Here is a 20918-nt window from a genome sequence, read left to right as displayed (position 1 = left end):
ACTCAGGAGGCCGAGGCAGGAAAATGGCTTGAACACGGGAGGCGGAGGTTGCAGTGAGATGAGATCGCACCATTGCACTCCAGCCTGGGCCAAAAGAGAAAACTCTGTCTCAACAACAACAACAACAACAAAAACAACAACAACAGCAACTATATATATATATATTTGAGGGGTGAGGGGTAGTAGAAGCCTGCCACTTGAATTACCGAGTTCCAGAACACTTTGTCATTGCTGCTGTCCATCTTGGAACATGAAGTAGAAGCCAAGTGATGATCTGAGTCCCTAATGATTGGGGGGTTTTCAAATCAGCCCCCTGTGTCGTTCATGTCTAGGCATGGTTTCTGTGCAAGAGAAATAAAGTTCTTTCTTACTTATGCTACTGCTGCTTTATTTTTATTATGTATTTATTTATTTTGAGACAGAGTCTTGCTCTGTTGCCCAGGTTGGTGTGTAGTGGTGCAATTTCGGTTCGCTGCAACCTTGACCTCCTGGGTTCAAAAGAGTCTCCTGCCTCAGTTTCCCAAGTAGCTGGGACTACAGGTGCATGCCACCACACCCAGCTACCACTGCTGCTTTAAATTTTCATTCACTCAGAATGGAGCCACATGCATCTTTACTTATCTATCAATTTACTTATTTAATTTTTTTAAAGATGGGGTCTTACTCCGTCACTCAGGCTGGAGGACAGTAACGCTATTATAGCTCACTGCAGCCACGAACTCCTGGGCTCGAGTGATCGTTTTGCCTCAGCCTCCCAAGTGACTGGGACTATGGGCATGCACCACCACGGCAGCTCAGAATGGAACCAAATCCCAACTGATATAAGATCATCTTCATAATTATTTCTCACACGCTATTTTTACATACACTACTTTTTAAAAATCCACAGCACACATTTTTTTCTGTGTCTAGCATATCCTAAAACATAGAAAGGGTCCAAAACTTGATGTGGCAGAGATTGTTGGCTTAACTAAGAAACAGAAACCACTTGAGCATTTAAACAGAGAGATGCCAACGCGGGGACTGTTTACTCAGAGGATGGAAAAGCCGAACAGAACAGCAAGTTCACCTAGAGATAATAACCAGCTGCTACCACTGCTAAGCTAAAGGGACAGAGGGAAGAGGTGGTATGGATTGTATTGCTTTTTTTCCCCCCAATTTCTTTCTTTCTTTTTTGAGAAAGGGTCTCACTCTATCACCAAGGCTGAGTGCAGTAGCGTGTTCACTACTCACTGCAGCCTCAACCTCCTGGACTCAAGTGATCCTCCTGCTTCAGCCATCTGAGTAGCTGGGACTATAGGCATGTATCACCAAGCCTGGTTAATTTTTTATTTTTTGTAGAGAGGGGGGTTTCACTATGTTGCCCAGGCTGGTATTGCCTTTAATTACTCACTGCCTTCCCAGTAAGACAAGTATATATCATATGTTGTTGATATGTGGCTTGTTTTGATTAATAACATGTGAGAAGTGATATACATTACTTCTTTTTTTTTTTTTTTGAGACAGAGTCTCGCTCTGTCGCCCAGGTTGGAATGCAGTGGCACGATCTCAGCTCGCTGCAAGCTCTGCCTTCCAGGTTCACACCATTCTCCTGCCTCAGCCTCCCAAGTAGCTGGGACTACAGGCACCTGCCACCATGCCTGGATAACTTTTTGTATTTTTAGTAGAGACGGGGTTTCACCGGATATACATTACTTTTATGTTGAGTCATATGATATAGAGGTAAGGCAACTGGTATCCACAAAGGCTCCTAACAGGCAGCTTGACCAGGAAGGAAGCCCAGGGCTTGGAATCAGGACATCTGGATTCAATTCCTGGCTCTGCCATTTACTACCTGACAGGCTAGGGCCAGTTGCTGGGTTTCATGGTGTCAGTTTCTTCACTGGGATAATGGGCTCAAATGATGGATTTGTACTGATGTCACATTGTCTTTTCATCCCGGTGTAGCATACCATGGATCAACCATGCAATAATAATCTCTTAAAAGAGAACTCTTTGTCCCTAAATTGAGTCCTTTTTTGCCTGTATGTGTCCCGTTGATTAAATTTCGTATTTTTCCCAGTGCTTATTCATTAAGCTGGGTTTTTCCCCCTAAAAATGAATATTCCTTCCATGAACAAAAGCAGTGAAAAATCTACTCATTCTATTATTATTATTATTATTTTTTGAGACGGAGTCTCGCCCTGTCGCCCAGGCTAGAGTGCAGTGGTTTGATCTCGGCTTACTGTAAGCTCTGCCTCCCGGGTTCACGCCGTTCTCCTGCCTCAGCCTCCTGAGTAGCTGGGAGAACAATTCCATTGGCTGAAAAAAAAAAAAAAAAAGAATGCTGTTTCAGGAGTGACTTGGGAGGTGCAGGAGAAATATCAACACCTCAGGATCTTGGATAAAATGCAGACCCTTTTGGGTGTGTTGAGGGTTTTGATGGAGAAATTTTGTAAAAGGAGCTGCAATGCACTGTTTTAGTTCCCCCTTAACTCCTCCATGCTACATTTCAGAGCTCCCAATTGAGCTCCTCACCTGCCCTGGTCACTTTCTTTTCCTTTTTCCATGGGAGAAAGGTTGCATTTCACTTGAGTTATACCAACCAGATTTCCTGAGCTAAGACCACCAAGGATATAGTTCTGAATAAAAAGTGAGAAGGCTAGGGGTGAGGGTGCCTTTATAAATGGCCACTAGTCGGACCAGGAGTTGTAGTGCTTTCAAAATCATTATATAGGCTGGGTGCGGTGGCTCACACCTGCAATCCAAGCTCTTTGGGAAGGCAAGGCAGGAGAATTGCTTGAGCCAAAGTAATGAGACCTTGTCTTAACAAAAAATCAGAAAATTAGCTAGGCATGGTGGCCTGCACCTGTGGTCCTGGCTGCCCAGAAGGCTGAGGTGGGAGGATTATTTGAGCCTGGGAGGTAGAGGCAGCAGTGAGCTGTGATCATGCCACTGCACTCCAGCCTGGGTGACAGAGCGAGACCCTGTCTCAAAAAAAAAAAAAAAAAAAAAAAAGCACCATATTGCTCTAAATTAGTGATGTGCCTGGAAGTCACTCTGCTGGACACATCTTCTAAAGGGTAAAGTTCTGGCATTGGGAGAAAAAAAAAGACCCCTCCCCGCTGAGAATGGTGACTTGGAGCCGTGATACAAGAAGGGAGGCCCCAATCCGCCTGGCTAAAACAGTACCATGTCCTGCATTTCCTAGGCAATGTCCTGTGACCTCTTAGCAATCTCTCTGACTGATGGTGACATCAATTTCATAATGGATGGCCACGACAGGGGCAGATGGGAGGGCTAGCCTCTGCCACCCTGGAGCAGGGTCTAGACTTCTCAGAGCTGTCCTTCTGTATGGACATTGCTTTGCTTCCTGGGTCAGCTGCAGGCGAGTAGGATGGCAAAAAATTCTTCTATGTTGAAAGTCTTTCAGGACAGAACTGTGTCTGATAATTTAGTATTTGGGCCTTCAGGGACATAAGATGGTCCTGAAGTTTTGCTGGCTGGTTAAAGCTTTTTAAGCTAATACATATAAAATGAAAATATGCCCCTTCCTACCTTCACCAAGGAAAAAGGGTAGGACTCCATTCCATTTCCCACAAATTTAGTGGCTTAAAACAACATACATTTATTATCTTAAAATATTATTTTTATTATTAACTTTTAAAGATGGGAACTCTGTCACCCAGGCTGGAGTACAGTGGTGCAATCATGGCTCACTGCAACCTTGAACTTCTGGGTTCAGGCAATCCTCCTGCTTCAGCCTCCCATGTAGCTGAGATTTAGGCATGAGCTGTCATGCCATGCAAATTTATTATCTTGAAGTTGTGGAGGTCAGGTGTCCAAAATGAGTCTTTGGGGATAAAATCAAAATGTTGGTAAAGCTTTGTTTTTTCTGGAGTCTCTATGGGAGAATCATTTTCATACCTTTTCCAGCTTCTAGAAGTTACCCAAATTCCTTGGCTTGTGGCCTTTTCCTCATCGTCAAAGTGCATCACTTCAACCTGCTTCCATGGTCTCATCTCCTCTCTGACTCTCACGTTCCTGCCTCCCTTTTGTAAGGACCCTTGTAATTGCATTGAGCCCATCCAGACACTCTAGGATAATCTCCCCATCTCACAGTCTTAGCCTAATCACATCCACAAAATCTGTTTTACTATGTAAGGTGACATATCGACAGGTTCCTAGGACTAGGACATGGACATCTTTGGAACCATTATTCTGTTTCCTGCACTTAGTAAAAAAAATAATAGTAGCACAGAGATATAAAGTAAAAAGTGAAATCACCCCCAATAATTTTGACTGCTTGTATTATCTAGTTCTTCTGCTTATTTGACATGAAATGCTAGATAACTTGCTTCTATATCTCTATTTCTTGATTCATCAACTTAAAAAGTATATATTAACTCTCTGTGACAGAAACAACCAATGGGGAAAGGACTCTTTATTCAATAAATGGTGCTGGGATAACTGGCTAGCCATATGCAGAAGATTGAAACTGGACCCCTTCCTTACACCATATGCAAAAATCAACTCAAGATGGATTAAAGACTCAAATGTAAACCCTGGAAGAAAACCTAGGAAATACCATTCTGGTAATAAGCCCTGGCGAAGACTTCAGGACAAAGATGCCAAAAGCAATTGCAACAAAACCAAAAATTGACAAGTGGGACCTAATTAAACTAAAGAGCTTCTGCACAGCAAAAGAAACTATCAACAGAGTAAACAGACAACCTACAGAATGGGAGAATATATTTGTGAACTATGGCACCTGACAACGGTCTAATATCCAGAATCTGTAAGGAACTGAAATCAACAAGCAAAAACAAAAACAAAAACACATTAAAAAGTGAGCAAAGGACATGAACACTTTTCAAAAGAAGACACACACACAGCCAATGGGCATATGAAAAAATGCTCAACATCACTAATCATTAGAAAAATGCAAATCAAAACCACAGTGAAATACCATCTCACACCAGTCAGATTAGCTATTATTAAAAAGTCAAAAAACAACAGATGCAGCCGGATGCAATGGCTCATGCCTGTAATCCCATTACTTTGGGAGGCCGAAACGGGCAGATCACCTAATGTCAGGAGTTCAAGACCAGCCTGGCCAAGATGGTGAAACCTCATCTCTACTAAAAATACAGAAGTTAGCCAAGCGTGGTGGTGCACGCCTGTAATCCCAGCTACTTGGGAGGCTGAGGCATGAAAATCGCTTGAACCTGGGAGGTAGAGGTTGCAGTGAGCCAAGACCGTGTCACTGCACTCCAGCCTGGACAGCAGAGTGAGGGTCCATTTAAAATAACAATAACAACAACAACAAAAACAACAACAACAACAGATGCTGGTGAGGTTGCACAGAAAAGGGAACACTTATACACTGCTATTGGGAATATAAATTAGTTCAGCCACTATGGAAAGCAGTTTGGCAATTTCTCAAATAACTTAAAACAGAACTACCATTTGACCCAGCAATCCTATTATTATGTATATACCCAAAGGAATATAAATCATTCTACCATAAAAAACACATACATGCGTATGTTCATTGTGTTCAATAGCAAAGACATAGAATAAACCTAAATGCCTATCAACGATAGACTGGATAAAGAAAATGTGGCACATACACACCATGGGATACTACACAGCCATAAGAAATTAGTTCATGTCCTTTGCAATAGCACAGATGCAGCTGGAGACTATTATTCTAAGTGAACTAACACAGGAACAGAAAACCAAATACTGCAGTTTCTCACTTATAAGTGAGAGCTAAACACTGAATACATGTGAATACAAAGAAGGGAACAACAGATACCAGAGCCTACTAGAGGGTGGAGGATGGGAGGAGGGTGAAGACTGAAAAACTAATTACTGGATGACAAAATAATCTGTACACCAAACCCCCGTGATACACAATTTACCTATATGACAAACTTACACATGTACCTCTGAACCTAAAATAAAAGTTTAAAAAGTATCTATTGAATCTCTGAATTTAACACACCTGCCTCCCTTCTCTTGCCCCTTGACACTTCCTTACTTCTTTAATTTAGTTATATTTTAAATAGATTTTATTTTTTTGGACAGAGTTTCACTCTTGTTGTCCAGGCTGGAGTACAATGGCGTGATCTTGGCTCACCGCAACCTCCACCTCCTGGGTTCAAGCAATTCTCCTGCCTCAGCCTCCTGAGTAGCTGGGATTATAGGCATGCGCCACCACGCCCAGCTAATTTTGTATTTTTAGTATAGATGGGGTTTTGCCATGTTGGTCAGGCTGGTCTTGAACTCCTGGCCTCGTGATCTGCCTGCCTCGGCCTCCTAAAGTGCTAGTATTACAGATGTGAGCCACCATGCCTGGCTTAAATAACTTTTTTTTTCCCCTTTTTTAATGTGTAGAATAGATATGGTGTCTCACTATGTTGCCAAGGCTGGTCTCAAACTCCTGGTCTCAAGTGATCCTTCCACCTCAGCCTCCTAAAGTGCTGGGATAATAGGCGTGAATGACCACACCCAGCCTTATATAACTTTTGACATTGACTTTCAGCACTCTTTATTGATTGCCCACACATAAGATGTGAAAGTTATTGTACCTGTACTTTCCTCCATTTTCCCTCTGACTCCTCTATGTTTGGCTTCTGTCTGTGATATCATTAGTTGTACATTGTTGAGGATTACTTTTCTATAATTATAATTAAAACTTTCATGTGCTTTGTGTATAGATTTATTGTAAAATTGAACATTAATCAGTGGGACTTTAATATAATGATGATGAAGATATTAACCACTGAAGAATCAAGTGAGGTGTTAGACCTATAGAAAATAAAATACAATCCTACATCACTGAAACTGTACTGCTTGGGAAAAAAAGATTGTAAGCATCAAAATCAAATGGAATCTTTTTCCCCTTGAGCAACTATTCATTATCAGTCTACATTTTAATTTGCCTCATACAGACCCATGGCTTTCTTGGATAGCTTTTGTTTTACTGGGTACTCTATTGCTTTTTTTTTTTTTGACTGTCATGTTCAAGGAAGAGAAGAAAAAAATCTTAGTGTCCTATTCAAACTGTAGGTTTTGTAAACACCACTTAAAAAGAAAGTTATTCATGTTATATTCATGTTCATTCTTGGATTCCATTTTCATTTTGCTAGAATAACACCCGAAGTAATTTTTTCAGAAATGGTGCATTGGAGGTTAACTTTTTGGGTCTTTGCTTCTTTGGAAATGTTGATAATTATTTGCCCAGGTATGGAATACTTTGTGAGAAATTAATTCTCTCAGAAATTTGAAGTTGTCGTTTAATTTTCCTCTCGCATTCATTGCTGCTACTCAGTACTCTGAGGCCAATAGATGTTCCTGATAGCTGATGATGAGAATGGAAACTATTTGCATTTTCACCGGAAGTTTGTGAGTATGCTGATTTCTCTACAGTCTTACTGATAGAATGTGCTGCCAAATGTGTGGATTTTTGTCAAAGTCGAAGGTTGAAAATGATATTCAGTTTAGTTTAAGTTCATATTTACATGATTATTATTATTATTTTTAGAGATGGGGTCTTGCTGTGTTGCCAAGCCTGCTCTTGAATTCCTGGGCTCAAACAATCCTCCCATCTCAGCCTTCCAAAGTTGACTGTGCCTAGCCTCTTTTTGCTTTCTTATTTACTTACATACACTTTTGATTCAGTTTCTTCCAGAAGTCTACTATATAAACAAGTTTTTCATTTTTACTTATCGCTTTTTTTGTTGTTTTGGTTTTGTTTGTTTGTTTGTTTGTTTTGTTTTTGAGACAGGGTGTCTGTCACCCAGCCTGGAGTGCAGTGACACAATCTTGGCTCACTGCAGCCTGGACCTCCTGGGCACAACTGATTCTCCCACTTCAGCCTCCTCAGCAGCTGGGACCACAGGCGCCCACCACCACACCTGGCTAATTTTTCTATTTGTAATGATGGGGTTTTGCCATTGTTGCTCAGGCTGGTCTTGAACTCCTGCGCTCAAGCAATCCGCCTACTTCAGCCTCCCAAAGTGCTGGGATTACAGGTGTGAGCCACTACACCCAGTCTTTTTCTTTAAGACTTAGGCACTCTAATATACTCTTCCTTTTTAAATCATATAAGCATTGTCACAAGACCAAACTTACACACCTTACTTTCTTCCTTAGGATGAGTGTACCCTAGGAGACTCCCTGGACTCTGACACGACCCTTCTTGCAGAGACCTTGTGGTCTCCACTCTGAATCCTACCACTGTCACAGCTGAAGCTCAAGCTGGCCTTGATGACATGTTCATTCTTCCTTTCAGTATTGGTTAGTGCCTCCTCCAATATCTAGGAATAACACAAATCTAATGAGAAATGAAAATTACAACCCTACTCTCACTAAAATGGCCACAATCAAAAAATTAAAAAATAATAGATGTTGGTGTGGATGCAGTAAAAAGGGAACACTTCTACACTGCTGGTGGGAATGTGAACTAGTACAACCACTGTGGAAAACAATGGAAATTCCTTAAAGAACTAAAAACAGAACTACCATTTGATCCAGCAATCCCACTACTGGGTATCTAGCCAGAGAAAAAGACGTCATTATACGAAAAGGATACTTGCACATGCATGTTTATAACAGCACAATTTGCAATTGCAAAAATATGGAAGCAGCCCAAATGCCCACCCATCAATGAGTGGATAAAGAAACTGTGATATATATATATATGATGGAATACTACTCAGAATACCAAAAGGGAATGAATTAATGGCATTTGCAGCAAAGTGGATGGGATTGGAGACTATTATTCTAAGTGAAGTTACTCAGGAATGGAAAACCAAACATCATATGTTCTCACTCATAAGTGCGAGCTAAATTATGACCATGCAAAGGCACAAGAATGATACAATGGACTTTGGGGACTTGGGGAGAAAGGTGGAAAGGGGGTGAAGGATAAAAGACTATAAATTGAGTTAAGCGCATACTGCTCTGGTGATGGGTGCACCAAAATCTCACAAATCACCACTAAAGAACTTACTCATGTAACCAAATACCACCTGTTCCCTCAAAACCTATAGAAATAAAAACTTTAAAAAACAAAAATAAAGCAAGAAATAAAAATTGCGTAAAACTTTTCTGAAGGAAATATATGAAGGCACATGAATTAAAAAAGATACTATGTTCCTGAAAGGGAAAATTTAATGATATTTCTGTCTAAATTAATTATTTGTTACATTCCAATAAAAGTAAAAATGTAATTGTTTTCCAGCTTGAAAAGGTATTTTATTTTATTTTATTTTATTTTATTTTATTTTATTTTATTTTATTTCATTTTATTTTTAAGACAGTGTCTTGCTCTCTTGCCCAGGCTGGAGTGCAGTGGCATGATCTTGGCTCACTGCAGCCTCCACCCCCGGGTTCAAGTGATTCTCCTGCCTCAGCCTCCCAAGTAGCTGGGACTACAGGTGCATGCCACCATGCCTGGCTAATTTTTGTATTTTTAGTAGAGATGGGGTTTTACCTTCTTGGCCAGTCTGGTCTTGAACTCCTAGCCTCAAGTGATCTGCCTGCCTTGGCCTCCCAAAATGCTGGAATTACAGACGTGAGCCACCACTCCTGGCCTGAAAAGGTATTTTAGAGGTTATCAGGGAGATTTCTGAAAATCTTATAATGAAGAGTAGTGCGTAAACCATCATTTAAAGTTATAGTAACTAAATCAACATGATGCAAGTGAAGACTAGTGGAATAAAATATGAGACCTAGAACAAGGCCAAGTACATATGAGAATTTAATTTATGGTAAAATGACATTTCAAATTAGATGGAAAACTCTAAAATATTTAAAAAATGGTAGCATGAGCCGCTTCAACGAAAGTACCAAAAATGCAGCCTAAAATGGTGCTACTCTAAGTGTGGTTTACACACTGATGTTGATCCACAGCCTGTTCAAGGGCCATGATGAGGTAGTTTCTAAAATTGAGTGTAAGCATCTAGAAACTTTTAGAGCAATTTACATTGCTGTGACCTCCACGTGTGTGGTTGTTGGGCCAATCTTGCTGAGCAGTGTACATTGCCGTCTGGATGCTGAGAACATGTGTGGTGCAGTGATGGTCATGGGGCCTACACAGGCTAGTCATGGGCAGTAGGACTCTTACAATTAAGAACTGAATGCAAAAATACTGAGTTAAGTCTGGGATAATGTAACCGCATTTTAAACATTTTTATAACATGCTACTTTTAATAATGATTTTATTTTTAATCAATTCTATTTGAAATTCGCAGTTTAACATTATTAGCTCAATTCGACAAATACATTTTTATTGCTATTTTTTAGCTTTGTATTTTGAAATACTTTCAGGCCCACAGAAAAGTTATGAGAAAATGTAAAACACCCTTGTATACTCTTTAGCCATATTTTGTGGTTGTTACTTTTAATATTTTATCACATTTGTGTTATTTTCCCTTTCTTTCCCTGTATGTACATACATGGCTGATGGTACTTTCTGAGAATGGCCATAGCGGTAGCCATTGTCCCACAGGCTTTTCTAGAATCTTGCCTCTCCCCATCAAGACATGCATCTATAGCCCCTCCTCTTGGATTTGAGACTGCTACAACCAATAGAATATGGCTGCAGTGAGGTTACACGACTTCTGAGGTTAGGTCCTAGAAAGGACACAACTTCTGCCTTGTTACCACTCCTGAGACACTCACCCTAGGAACCCAAATGCCATTTAGTGAGGAAACCCAGGCCATATGGGGAGGCCACAGGTAGGTTTTCTAGTCAACAGCATCAGCATCGGCTTGGCGGACAGCCAGCACTCACCACCAGACAAGGGAGTGGTGATTCCATCCTCAACCCTTTTTGTCTTCCAGCTGAGGCCCCAGGTATCATGGAGCAGAGACAAGCCTCCCGTGCTGTTTTCTGTCCAGATTCCCGATACACAGAAACCACAAGCATTGTAACTGGTTGTTATAAGCCACTGCATTTTTGGGGTAGTTACTCAGCCATATTAACTAGAACAACACGTGAATAATCTTTTTTCTTTTTTTTTCTGAGCCGTTAAGGGAATTCATTAGGGATACGATGCTCATTACCTCTTAATGTTTTTTAAAAGCAAGGAGAGTTTCCTGCATAACCACAGAGCAGCCATCAAAATCAGGAAATTAACAGTGAGACAACACCACCTTCAAATCCATGGATCCCACTCACGTTGTCCCAACAGTGTCCCATCCAGCTCTAGGCTCCGATCCAGATCACATGTAGCACTTGGTTGTCACGTGTCTTGAGTTTCTTTCAATCTGGAACTCAGCCTCCATCTGGCTTTTATAACCTTAGCAGTTTTGAAGAACACAGGCAATTTACTCTGTAGAATGTTCCTCAGTTTGGATTTGTCTGACGTTTGTTCATGGATATTTCTTCATTTCCTCATCGGTTTCCTCAGGTTATGTAATTTTTTTCAAAAGTTTTATAGAAGTGATTCTGTGTTCTTCTTAGGGCATTAAATTAGGAGGCACATTATTTTACTGTTTATCGCTTGGTTAAAATTGTGCCTGCTAAGTTCTCAGCTGTAAAGTTAATAAGCATATGGTACTTATTATTTTGTGTAAATTTTCTGTTCTTTATCAAAATCTCACCCACTAGTTTTAGTGTCCATTTGTGATTCTTTGCTTTAATCAGCTGTTACTATAGTGGTTGCTAAATATTGATTTTTAAATTTCATTATTCCATCCACATTATTTATTTATTTATTTATTTTTTGGTAGAGACGGGATCTCACTATGTTGCCCAGGCAGGCCTTGAACTTCTGGCTTCAAATGATCCTCCTGCCTTAGCTACCCAAAATGTTGGGATTACAGATGTGAGTGATCATGCCCAGCCTCATCCATATTTATCAGTTGGTATTCTACCATAAGTTAGCATTTCCCTTTTTTTGTATGTATGTATGTGTGTGTGTGTGTGTGTGTGTGTGTGTATGTCTCAAGATTCCTATTTCAATCAATGCACTATAATGTTACTTTTTTTTTTTTGCCTGAGACAAGGTCTCATTCCATTGCCCAGGCTGGAGTATAGTAGCACAATCATGGCTCATTGCAGCCTCAACTCCCTGGGCTTGAGTGATCCTCCTGCTTCAGCCTCCCAGGTAGCTGGCCCTACAGGTGTATGCCACTACGTTTGGCTAATTTTTTAAAAAAATTTTTATAGAGATGAGGTCTTGAGCATCTTTTCATATGTTCCTCAGCCATTTGCATATCTTTTTTGGTGGAGTGTCTGTTCAGTTTTTTTAATGTGGTTATTTGTCTTTTTATTATTGAGTTGTAAGACATATATCCTGACATAAGCCTTTTGTTAGATATATATTATATATATTATAAATAAATATATTTATACATTATAAATAATATATCTATTATAAATAAATTTATATTTATATTATAAATAATCTATTATAAATAAAATTTTCTATTATAAATAAATATATTATAAATAAATAATAAAGATATATATCATAATTATAAATAATTCTCCCATCCTGTGGCTTGTCTTTTGATTTTCTTAATGATGACTTTTGAAAAGAAAATAATTATATTTTTTATAGTTTGAGTTTTTTTGTCCCATATGAGACAACTTTGCCTACCTTAATGTTATAAAGATTTTCTCTACTATGTTTTCATTTAAAAGTTTTGTAATTGCTGTTTTTCCATTTAGGTTTACAATATATTTCTAGTTTTTGTGATTGTGTGAGGTAAGGATTAATGATCTTTTTTTCCTATACAGAACAATATACAATTGTTCTAGCACAATTTCTGGAAAAGACTTTCCTTTCTTCATTGAATTGTCTTGGTACATTTGTAGAAAATGAATTGACCATATGTAAATGGGTCTATTTCTAAATTCACTATTCTGTACATTGATCTTTTTGCTTTCACCAATACTACATTGTCTTAATTTTTGTAGCTTTATAGTAAATCTTGAAATCAGATGTTTTCCTTCAATTTCTTTTTTGTTTCTTTTTGAAACAGGATCTCACTCTGTCACCCAGGCTGCATTGCAGTGGCACAATGATGGCTCACCGCAGCCTCAGTCACCTGGTTTCAAGCGATCCTCCCGCCTCAGCCTCCTGTGTAGCTGGGACTACAGGTATGTGCCACCATGCCTGGCTGATTTTTTAAATTTTTAGTAGGGATGAGGTCTTGTTATGTTACCCTGGCTGGTCTCGAACTCCTGAGCTTAAGCAATCCTACATACCTCGGCCTTCCAAAATGTTGGGATTACAGGTGTAAGCCACCATGCCTGGCCTCTCCAACTTTATATCTTTAAAAATGAGTTTTGTGTTCTAGGTCTGCAGGAATTCCCATTATAAATTTTAGAATTAGCTTGTGAATTTCAACAAAGATACTTTCAGGAATTTTGATGGGGATTCCATTGACTCCATAAATCAATTTGGAAAGAACTGAGAATATCGAGTTTTCCCATCCTCGAACATGCTATATTGATCCATCATTTACTAAGGTCTTCTTTAATTTTTTTCAACAATGTTTTTTTTTATTTTTCATTTTTTTTGAGACAGAGTCTCACTCTGTCACCCAGGCTGGAGTGCAGTGGCGTGATCTCGGCTCACTGCAAGCTCCGCCTCCCGGGTTCATGCCATTCTCCTGCCTCAACCTCTGGAGTAGCTGGGACTACAGGCACCCGCCACCATGCCCGGCTAACTTTTTGTATTTTTAATAGAGATGGGGTTTCACCGTGTTAGCCAGGATGGTCTCGATCTCCTGACCTCATGATCCGCCCACTTCGGCCTCCCAAAGTGCTGGGATTACAGGTGTGAGCCATGGCACCCGGCCTTTTTCAACAATATTCTATTCTTTTCAGTGAAGAAGTCTTGCATGTCTTTTGGTAAATTTAATGTAGCCAATTTAAACAAATTTTCTATATTATTTGTTATCATTATATTTATTGAAATAATATTATTGACTAATAATAAAATATTTGGGGTTTGTCTCTGTTTTTTGTCTATTTCATGATTTCTAACCATTTAATTTTATAATATTTCTCAAAAGTGTGAGTTAATGAGAGATTTTCCTTCACCACAGATAGCTTGGAAAACACTTGTCTAGAGATAGAAAGTCTAGGTCTGGTAAGTGCTTTCAGCTCTCATCATCTTCCAAGCATTAAGAAAGGGGCAAAAAGAGCCAGAACAGTGCATACTCAACTCTTTTGGAGAAATTATTTGGGAATGGCACATATCAATCCTGTTTATACTGTTTATATTCCATGCCATATCTAGCTGCAAGGGAGGCTGGAAAATATAGCTTTACCTGGCTTACATGGATCCAGTAACAGCTATTAGTGTGAAAGATGGGAAACATGGAGATGGTGGGGAACTATTAGCAGTCTGCTACTATTGTTCTCTCCGGACACTTAAAAGTTAATGCACTCTTCCCTTCCACTGTACAGAACACACTGATACATCCTTCAGTGAGACACCTAAAAATCTCATCCAGTTTAAAGGCCAGGATCTCAAGGTGATGTGCATTCTTCTCCAACAAGTTTGGAGATGCTACACATGGTCTTATGACCTATAAAAAAAATCACATAATCTGTATCTTTTCCTAGGTATGCAGCATGAAATGGTGGACTAGGACCAGCACAACTGTTATAAAAACTCTTACTTGGAAAAGCAAAGAATGTGAAGTACACAGCAGCCAGCATTCCATAGCAATGGTCAAATCTGGAAGCATTGGATTGTGAAGACTCCCTGCCCTAGCTAGCAATGGAGTGATGCTTTGGTTGGACTCTGGTTCTACTCTTTGGGAAGAATCATCTTGTTTGTTGTTCTCTGTGGACCTTAATTCTGCAGTGACACTAGACACTAGAGAGTCTGGCCCATTTGAAGTCTGTGTAGCTTTCACCAGCTGCTTCCTCTTGGTGCAGGATACACTCAGCTCTTCCCCAGGGGAGGCAATCCAAAGTCTTATCAAACTATCGTATCTGGTTCAAAGTCCAGGATCTCAGGTTGATGCACAGTCTTTTCAATGATGTCTTGGAGGCTTTGTAGTCTATTCTAGGAACTAGCACTCACCACTTCTTTCCCAATTCATTGGCCAGAACTTTACACATGGCCATACCCAACTGCAGGAGTAAGAAATGTAGACTTCAGCTGGATGGCTTTGTCCTTGGCTAAAACTTAAGGAACCTCTTATTGGATAAAGGATACTCATGAATAGTCAGTTTCTGTCACACCAGGGCAGGCTGTCTCTCTCTTACACCACACTGGCCCAAACACAGACCTCAGCATGATTCCATGATTCACATACACACATAAATGCATACACACAAAGATTTTGTTGGTGATAATAGACTATTTAGTTTGGTGAAATTGATGGCATTATGTAACACATGATTAAAGGTATAATGTTAGAACTTTTTGAAACAGCTTTATTGGGAAATTTTTTTTTTTTTTTTTTTGAGATGAGAACTCATTCTGTTGCCCAGGCTGGAGTGCAGTGGTGCAATCATGGCTCACTGCAGCCTCAGCCTTCTCAGGTTCAGGTGATTCTCCCACCTCAGTTTTTGTATTTCTAGTAGGGACAGGGTTTTACCATGTTGCTCAGGCTGGATTTGAACTCCTGGACTTAAGCAATCCTCCTGCCTTGGCCTCCCAAAGTGCTGGGATTACAGGTGTGAGCTGCCGCACCTGGCCTGGGGTATGATTGATATACATAAAAACTGCACTTATTGAATGTATATAATTTGATAAGTTTGGACATCACATACACCAGTGATACCAACACTACAGTCAAGGTAATAAACATATCAATCACCTCTAAACGTTTCCTTATGTCTCTTTCCCGTGTGTGTGTGTGTGTGTGCGTGTGTGTGTGTTAAGAACACTTATGAAATCTTCACTCTTAACAACTGTTTAAGTGTACAGCACTGTATTTTTAACTATAGGCACAATGTTGTACAGCAGATCTCTAGAACTTACTCATTTTGTGTCAACTGTAATTTTATACCCATTGAACAGCTCCCCATTCTTCCCTTGGCCCCATCTGCTGGAAAGCACCATCCTATTTTCTGCTTCTATGTTTTACTATTTTAGGTATCTTACATAAATGGAATCACGTTGTGTCTGTCCTTTTGTGTCTGGCTTATTTCATTTAGCATAATGTCTTCGAGTCCATACCTGTTGTTGCAAACGGCAGGATTTCCTTCTTTTTTAAGGCTGAATAACATTCGTGTGTGTGTGTGTGTGTGTGTGTGTGTGTGTGTGCATGTGCCACATTTTTTAAGCTACTCATCTCTCGATGGAGGTTTGTGTTGTTTCTGTATCTTGGCTACTGCAAATAGTGCTGTAATGAGCATGGGAGTGCACATATCTCTTCAAGGTCCTGATTTCAATTCTTCTGGATAAATTCCCAGAAGCAGGACTGCTGGATCATATGGCAGTAATGATCCAGCACTTTCTTTTTCTTTAAAGACCCTCAGCCATTTCATTATATTTTTTAACTCCCTTTCTGCTTTCTCTTTACTTTTCTCACTCTGTATTTACAGATGATTGCTCATTCCTAATGCTGAGTGACTTAGCTTTCTTTCTGTGTTCTTAACGACTTATTATGCCCTGACAGTCTCACTTTCCACCCAAGTGATTTTTTTAAGGAATTTTGCTAAAGAGAAATTGTTCTCCTCTAAAAGGAAATCAATGGCCAAATTTTAAAATTATGATTTTCTTTTACCCTGATCTGAGTTTGTGCATGGTAAAGAAGAGATTGGAAAGAAAAATATAATATTAGATTGGTGCAAAAATAATTGAGATTTTTGCCATTACCTTCAATGGCAAAAACCTGCAATTACTTTTCCATCAATCTAATATAAGAATATAAAGTACATGTAATTGCAGAGTAAGATTATGAACATTTTACTTTTTTCTCTTTTACAAATTTATTATTATAAAAATGTATTTCCTTGATCATAGGAAAAATATAACAGATGTATTAAAAAAGCAATATTTTTTTCCCTGAAAATCGGCAAACCCTTGGCATAAATTACACTCAACCTACCCTCCTGTCTGCATTTCCATATGTAAGAAAATAGAAAAGATCAAATGAGAATAGCTACAATTCATTGGGTGCTGACTATGTGCTAGGCAATTCACTAGATACTGTATATGAATTAACTAACTCAATATTTATAACAACCCTATAGAGCAGGTACTGTTTTTATTATTTTCATTTTATAGATAAGAAACTAAAGCACAGAGAGCTTGTTACTTGCGTGAGCTCACACAGGTGATAAGAATAATAATCAAAACAAATGCATAGAGCACTTACTATATTAGAGCACTTCTCTAAGTGCTTTATGTATAATAATGCCATTTAATTCTTACACGAACCCTGTGTGATAGGCCATATTATGGCCCCCATTTATAGGTGAGTAAATTGAAGCCCAGGAAGGTTTAGAAACTTGCCTCAGGTTACTCAGCTAGTAAGTGGTGATGTGGTTTGGATCTGTGGCTTTGCCCAAATCTCATGTTGAATTGTAATCTCCAGTGTTGGAGGTGGGGCCTGGTGGGAGGTGATGGGCTCATAGGGGTGGATTTTTCATGAATGGTTAGCACTATCCACTTGGTGCCATTCTTGTGATAGTGAGTGAGTTCTTACGAGATCTTGCTGTTTTCATTTTCTTTTTTTTTTTTTTTTGAGATGGAGTCTCGCTCTGTCGCCCAGGCTGGAGTGCAGTGGCACCATCTCCGCTCACTGCAAGCTCCGCCTCCCAGGTTCAAGCCATTCTCCTGCCTCAGCCTCCGGAGTAGCTGGGACTACAGGTGCCCACCACCACGCCCGGCTAATTTTTTTTTTTTTTTTGCATTTTTCATAGAGACGGGGTTTCACCGTGTTAGCCAGGATGGTCTCCATCTCCTGACCTCGTGATCAGCCCGCCTCGGCCTTCCAAAGTGCTGGAATTACAGGCGTGAGCCACCGCGTCAGGCCCGAGATCTTGTTCTTTACAAGTGTGTTGTAATGTCAGAATAGCCTTGCTCTCTCTTGCCCCTGCTTTCACCATGTAAACTGCTTGCTTTACCTTCCATCATGAGTAAAAACTCCCTGAAGCCTCCCCAGAAGCAAATGCTGTCGTGCTTCCTGTACAGCCTGCAGAACTGTGAGCCAATTAAACCTCTTTTCTTTATAAATTACCCAGTCTCAGGTATTTCTTTACAGCAATGCAGGAATGGACTAACACAAGTGGCAAGGCTGGATTTGAATCTGGACATTTTGGGTGCAGGTCCATGCTCCTAAGCTTTGCACTCCTAAACATTAACGTGCACTACATGAGCTTGAATCGTAAAGTTAACAAGTTTATCCTGTCAAATGAGAGGGTTCTTGCAGCGACTACCTTTGAGAATACCAGTATCAGGGATGTGAACCCTGTTGAATAAGCCTGCTACTGCTTGGTCATTATGTGTGTTAAGTTGGTGGAATTGAATTTCCATGGAATCTAGTTGGGTGCATCCATTCACAGCAGGGCAGGAGGACTCTTAGGAGGGCAGGGTTTGAATTACAGCAACCTAAAAATGAAGTGAGACCCTTGCCTGGAAAGTAAACACCAGAATGCTTATTCAAAAAGCAAAGCCTAGATTTGTTAGGCTCTCTCGAGAGATGCCATAATTATGAAAGGCCTTATCCCTGCTGGCTTCCTGTGCACAGCAAAGCCTAATGATGCTGACAGGTCATATGAGCTTGCACTAATGGGCTCACGTTTTATTTATTCAGGTGCTGATTTGACATTGCCCAGCCCCAGTGAATGTACGGATTTGGAAATAACTGGGTTCTCTCTCCATACCGTGATGTTATCTCCAAAAACGAAGGAAATGAGAAACAGAAAAGGCCTTGGATTCCCTGCAGATAGCTCCTATAGTTTACAGTAAGAATTCAAATCTACAAAAAGCATTAGGCAACATTTAAAACACAAATCAACAGTGTTTAATATGATATATTGCAAAGAAATTTCTGGCACCGAAAGTCTCTCTTTAAGCAACACTTCCACCCAGTGCCAACTAAATAATGTAACAGCATCTGGACTCTTTCTAAATTGAGCATGAAATTATGTATTTCTCCCATGACACAGATGATACCAAAAGGCAACATTTCCTAAAATAAAAAATGAAGGGTAAATTAAGCAGGCTAAGGAAGACTCTCTTGTGCCTTCTTTCTTTTATTTTTTAATAACTTTTATTGTTGAAATAAAACATACCTACAAGAGTAAAAAATCATGGATGTATATCTGGGCACATTTTTATACATACCCAGGTAGATCCTACATATGTTAAAAGTATAATAAGCAAAAATTATGAATAACTATATGCCAATAAGTTTGAAAATTTAGACAAAGTTGAAAATTTTTTTTGAAAAACACAAATTACAATTTTTATACTAATCTTAAGTGAAATTCAATATGTGAGTTCATAATGACGCTTTAAAAATTTGGCTCTCTTTGAAGGGTGATAGGGAATCAGCTCATTGTTTTTAATACTGTTTTTCTTAAAAATTGAAATAAGCATTTTTCCTGGCTTCCTTATAGAAATTGTACTAGATATTGTTAATTCCATCTACATGAGTATTTGAACAAGCTCCCATGTCCTCTGCATTTCCTGTAAAATGGCGTTTGGACTGGGCACAGTGGCTAAAGCCTGTAATCCCAGGACTTTGGGAGGCTGAGGTCCACCCAGACCTTGTCAATGACTTATCTACTTTCTGTTTCTATGGATTTGCCTATTCTGAACATTTTATATAAATGAAATCTTATAATATATGACCTTTGTAACTAGCGTTTTGAAGGTTTATCCATGTTATGGAATGTGTCAATAGTTCATTAATTTTTACTGGTAAATACTATTCCATTGTATGAATATACCACATTTTGTTTACTCATTTACCAATAGAAGGACATTTGGATTGTTTCTACTTCTGAGCTATTATAAATAAATCCTCAATGAACATTTATATGCAAGTTTTTGTGTATACATATGTTTTTTTTCTCTCTGATATATACCTAAGAATGGACTGGGTCTAGATAACTCTGATTTTTTTTTTTTTTTTTTTTTTTTGAGACAGAGTTTCACTCTTGTTGCCCAGGCTGGAGTGCAATGGCACGATCTCGGCTCACTGCAACCTCCACCTCCTGGATTCAAGCGATTCTCTTGCCTGTGTCTCCCTAGTAGCTGGGATTACAGGCACCCGCCACCATGCGCGGCTAATAACTCCAAAAATTTTGAGGGTCTAGATAACTGTGAACATTTTTCGGAACTACCAAGCTGTTTTCCAAAATGGCTACGCCATTTTAAAATCCCATCTGCAATAGATGAGGGTCCTGATTTCTCCACATCCTCACCAACACTTGTCTGTCTTTTTTTATTATAGCCAGTCTGGTGAATATGAAATGGTATGTGACTGTGATTTTTATTTGCATTTCTCTGATGGCTAATAATCTTGAGGATGTGTTTATGTGCTTACTGGTCATTTTTCTATCTCCTTTAGTAGTGAAATGTCTGTTCAAGTCATTTTTTTTTTAAAATGTAGGGTCTCACTCTTTCCTAGGGTGTAGTGTGGTGGCCAGATCACAGCTCACTGCAGCCTCCACCTCCCTTGCTCAAGTGATCATCCCATCTCAACGCCCCTCCCCTTATCCCTAGTAGCTGGGACTACAGGTGTGTGCCATCATGCCCAGCTAATTTTTGTATTTTTTGTAGAGATGGGGTTTTGCCATGTTGCCCAGGCTGCCGTCCATTTTTTAAATTGAGTCGTTTGGGTTTTGTTGTTGATTTCTAGGAGTTCTTTATATATTCTGAATATTAATCCCCCATCAGGTATGATTTGCAAATATTTTCTCCCATTCCCTGGGTTGCCTTCTCACTCTATTTATGGTTCCTTTGATGCACAAAAGTTTTTAATTTTGATAA

The sequence above is a fragment of the Hylobates moloch genome, unplaced genomic scaffold (genome assembly GCF_009828535.3).
Source record: "Hylobates moloch isolate HMO894 unplaced genomic scaffold, HMol_V3 SCAFFOLD_22, whole genome shotgun sequence".
Lineage (NCBI taxonomy): Eukaryota > Metazoa > Chordata > Mammalia > Primates > Hylobatidae > Hylobates > Hylobates moloch.
Note: the sequence above shows the minus strand (reverse complement) of the source record.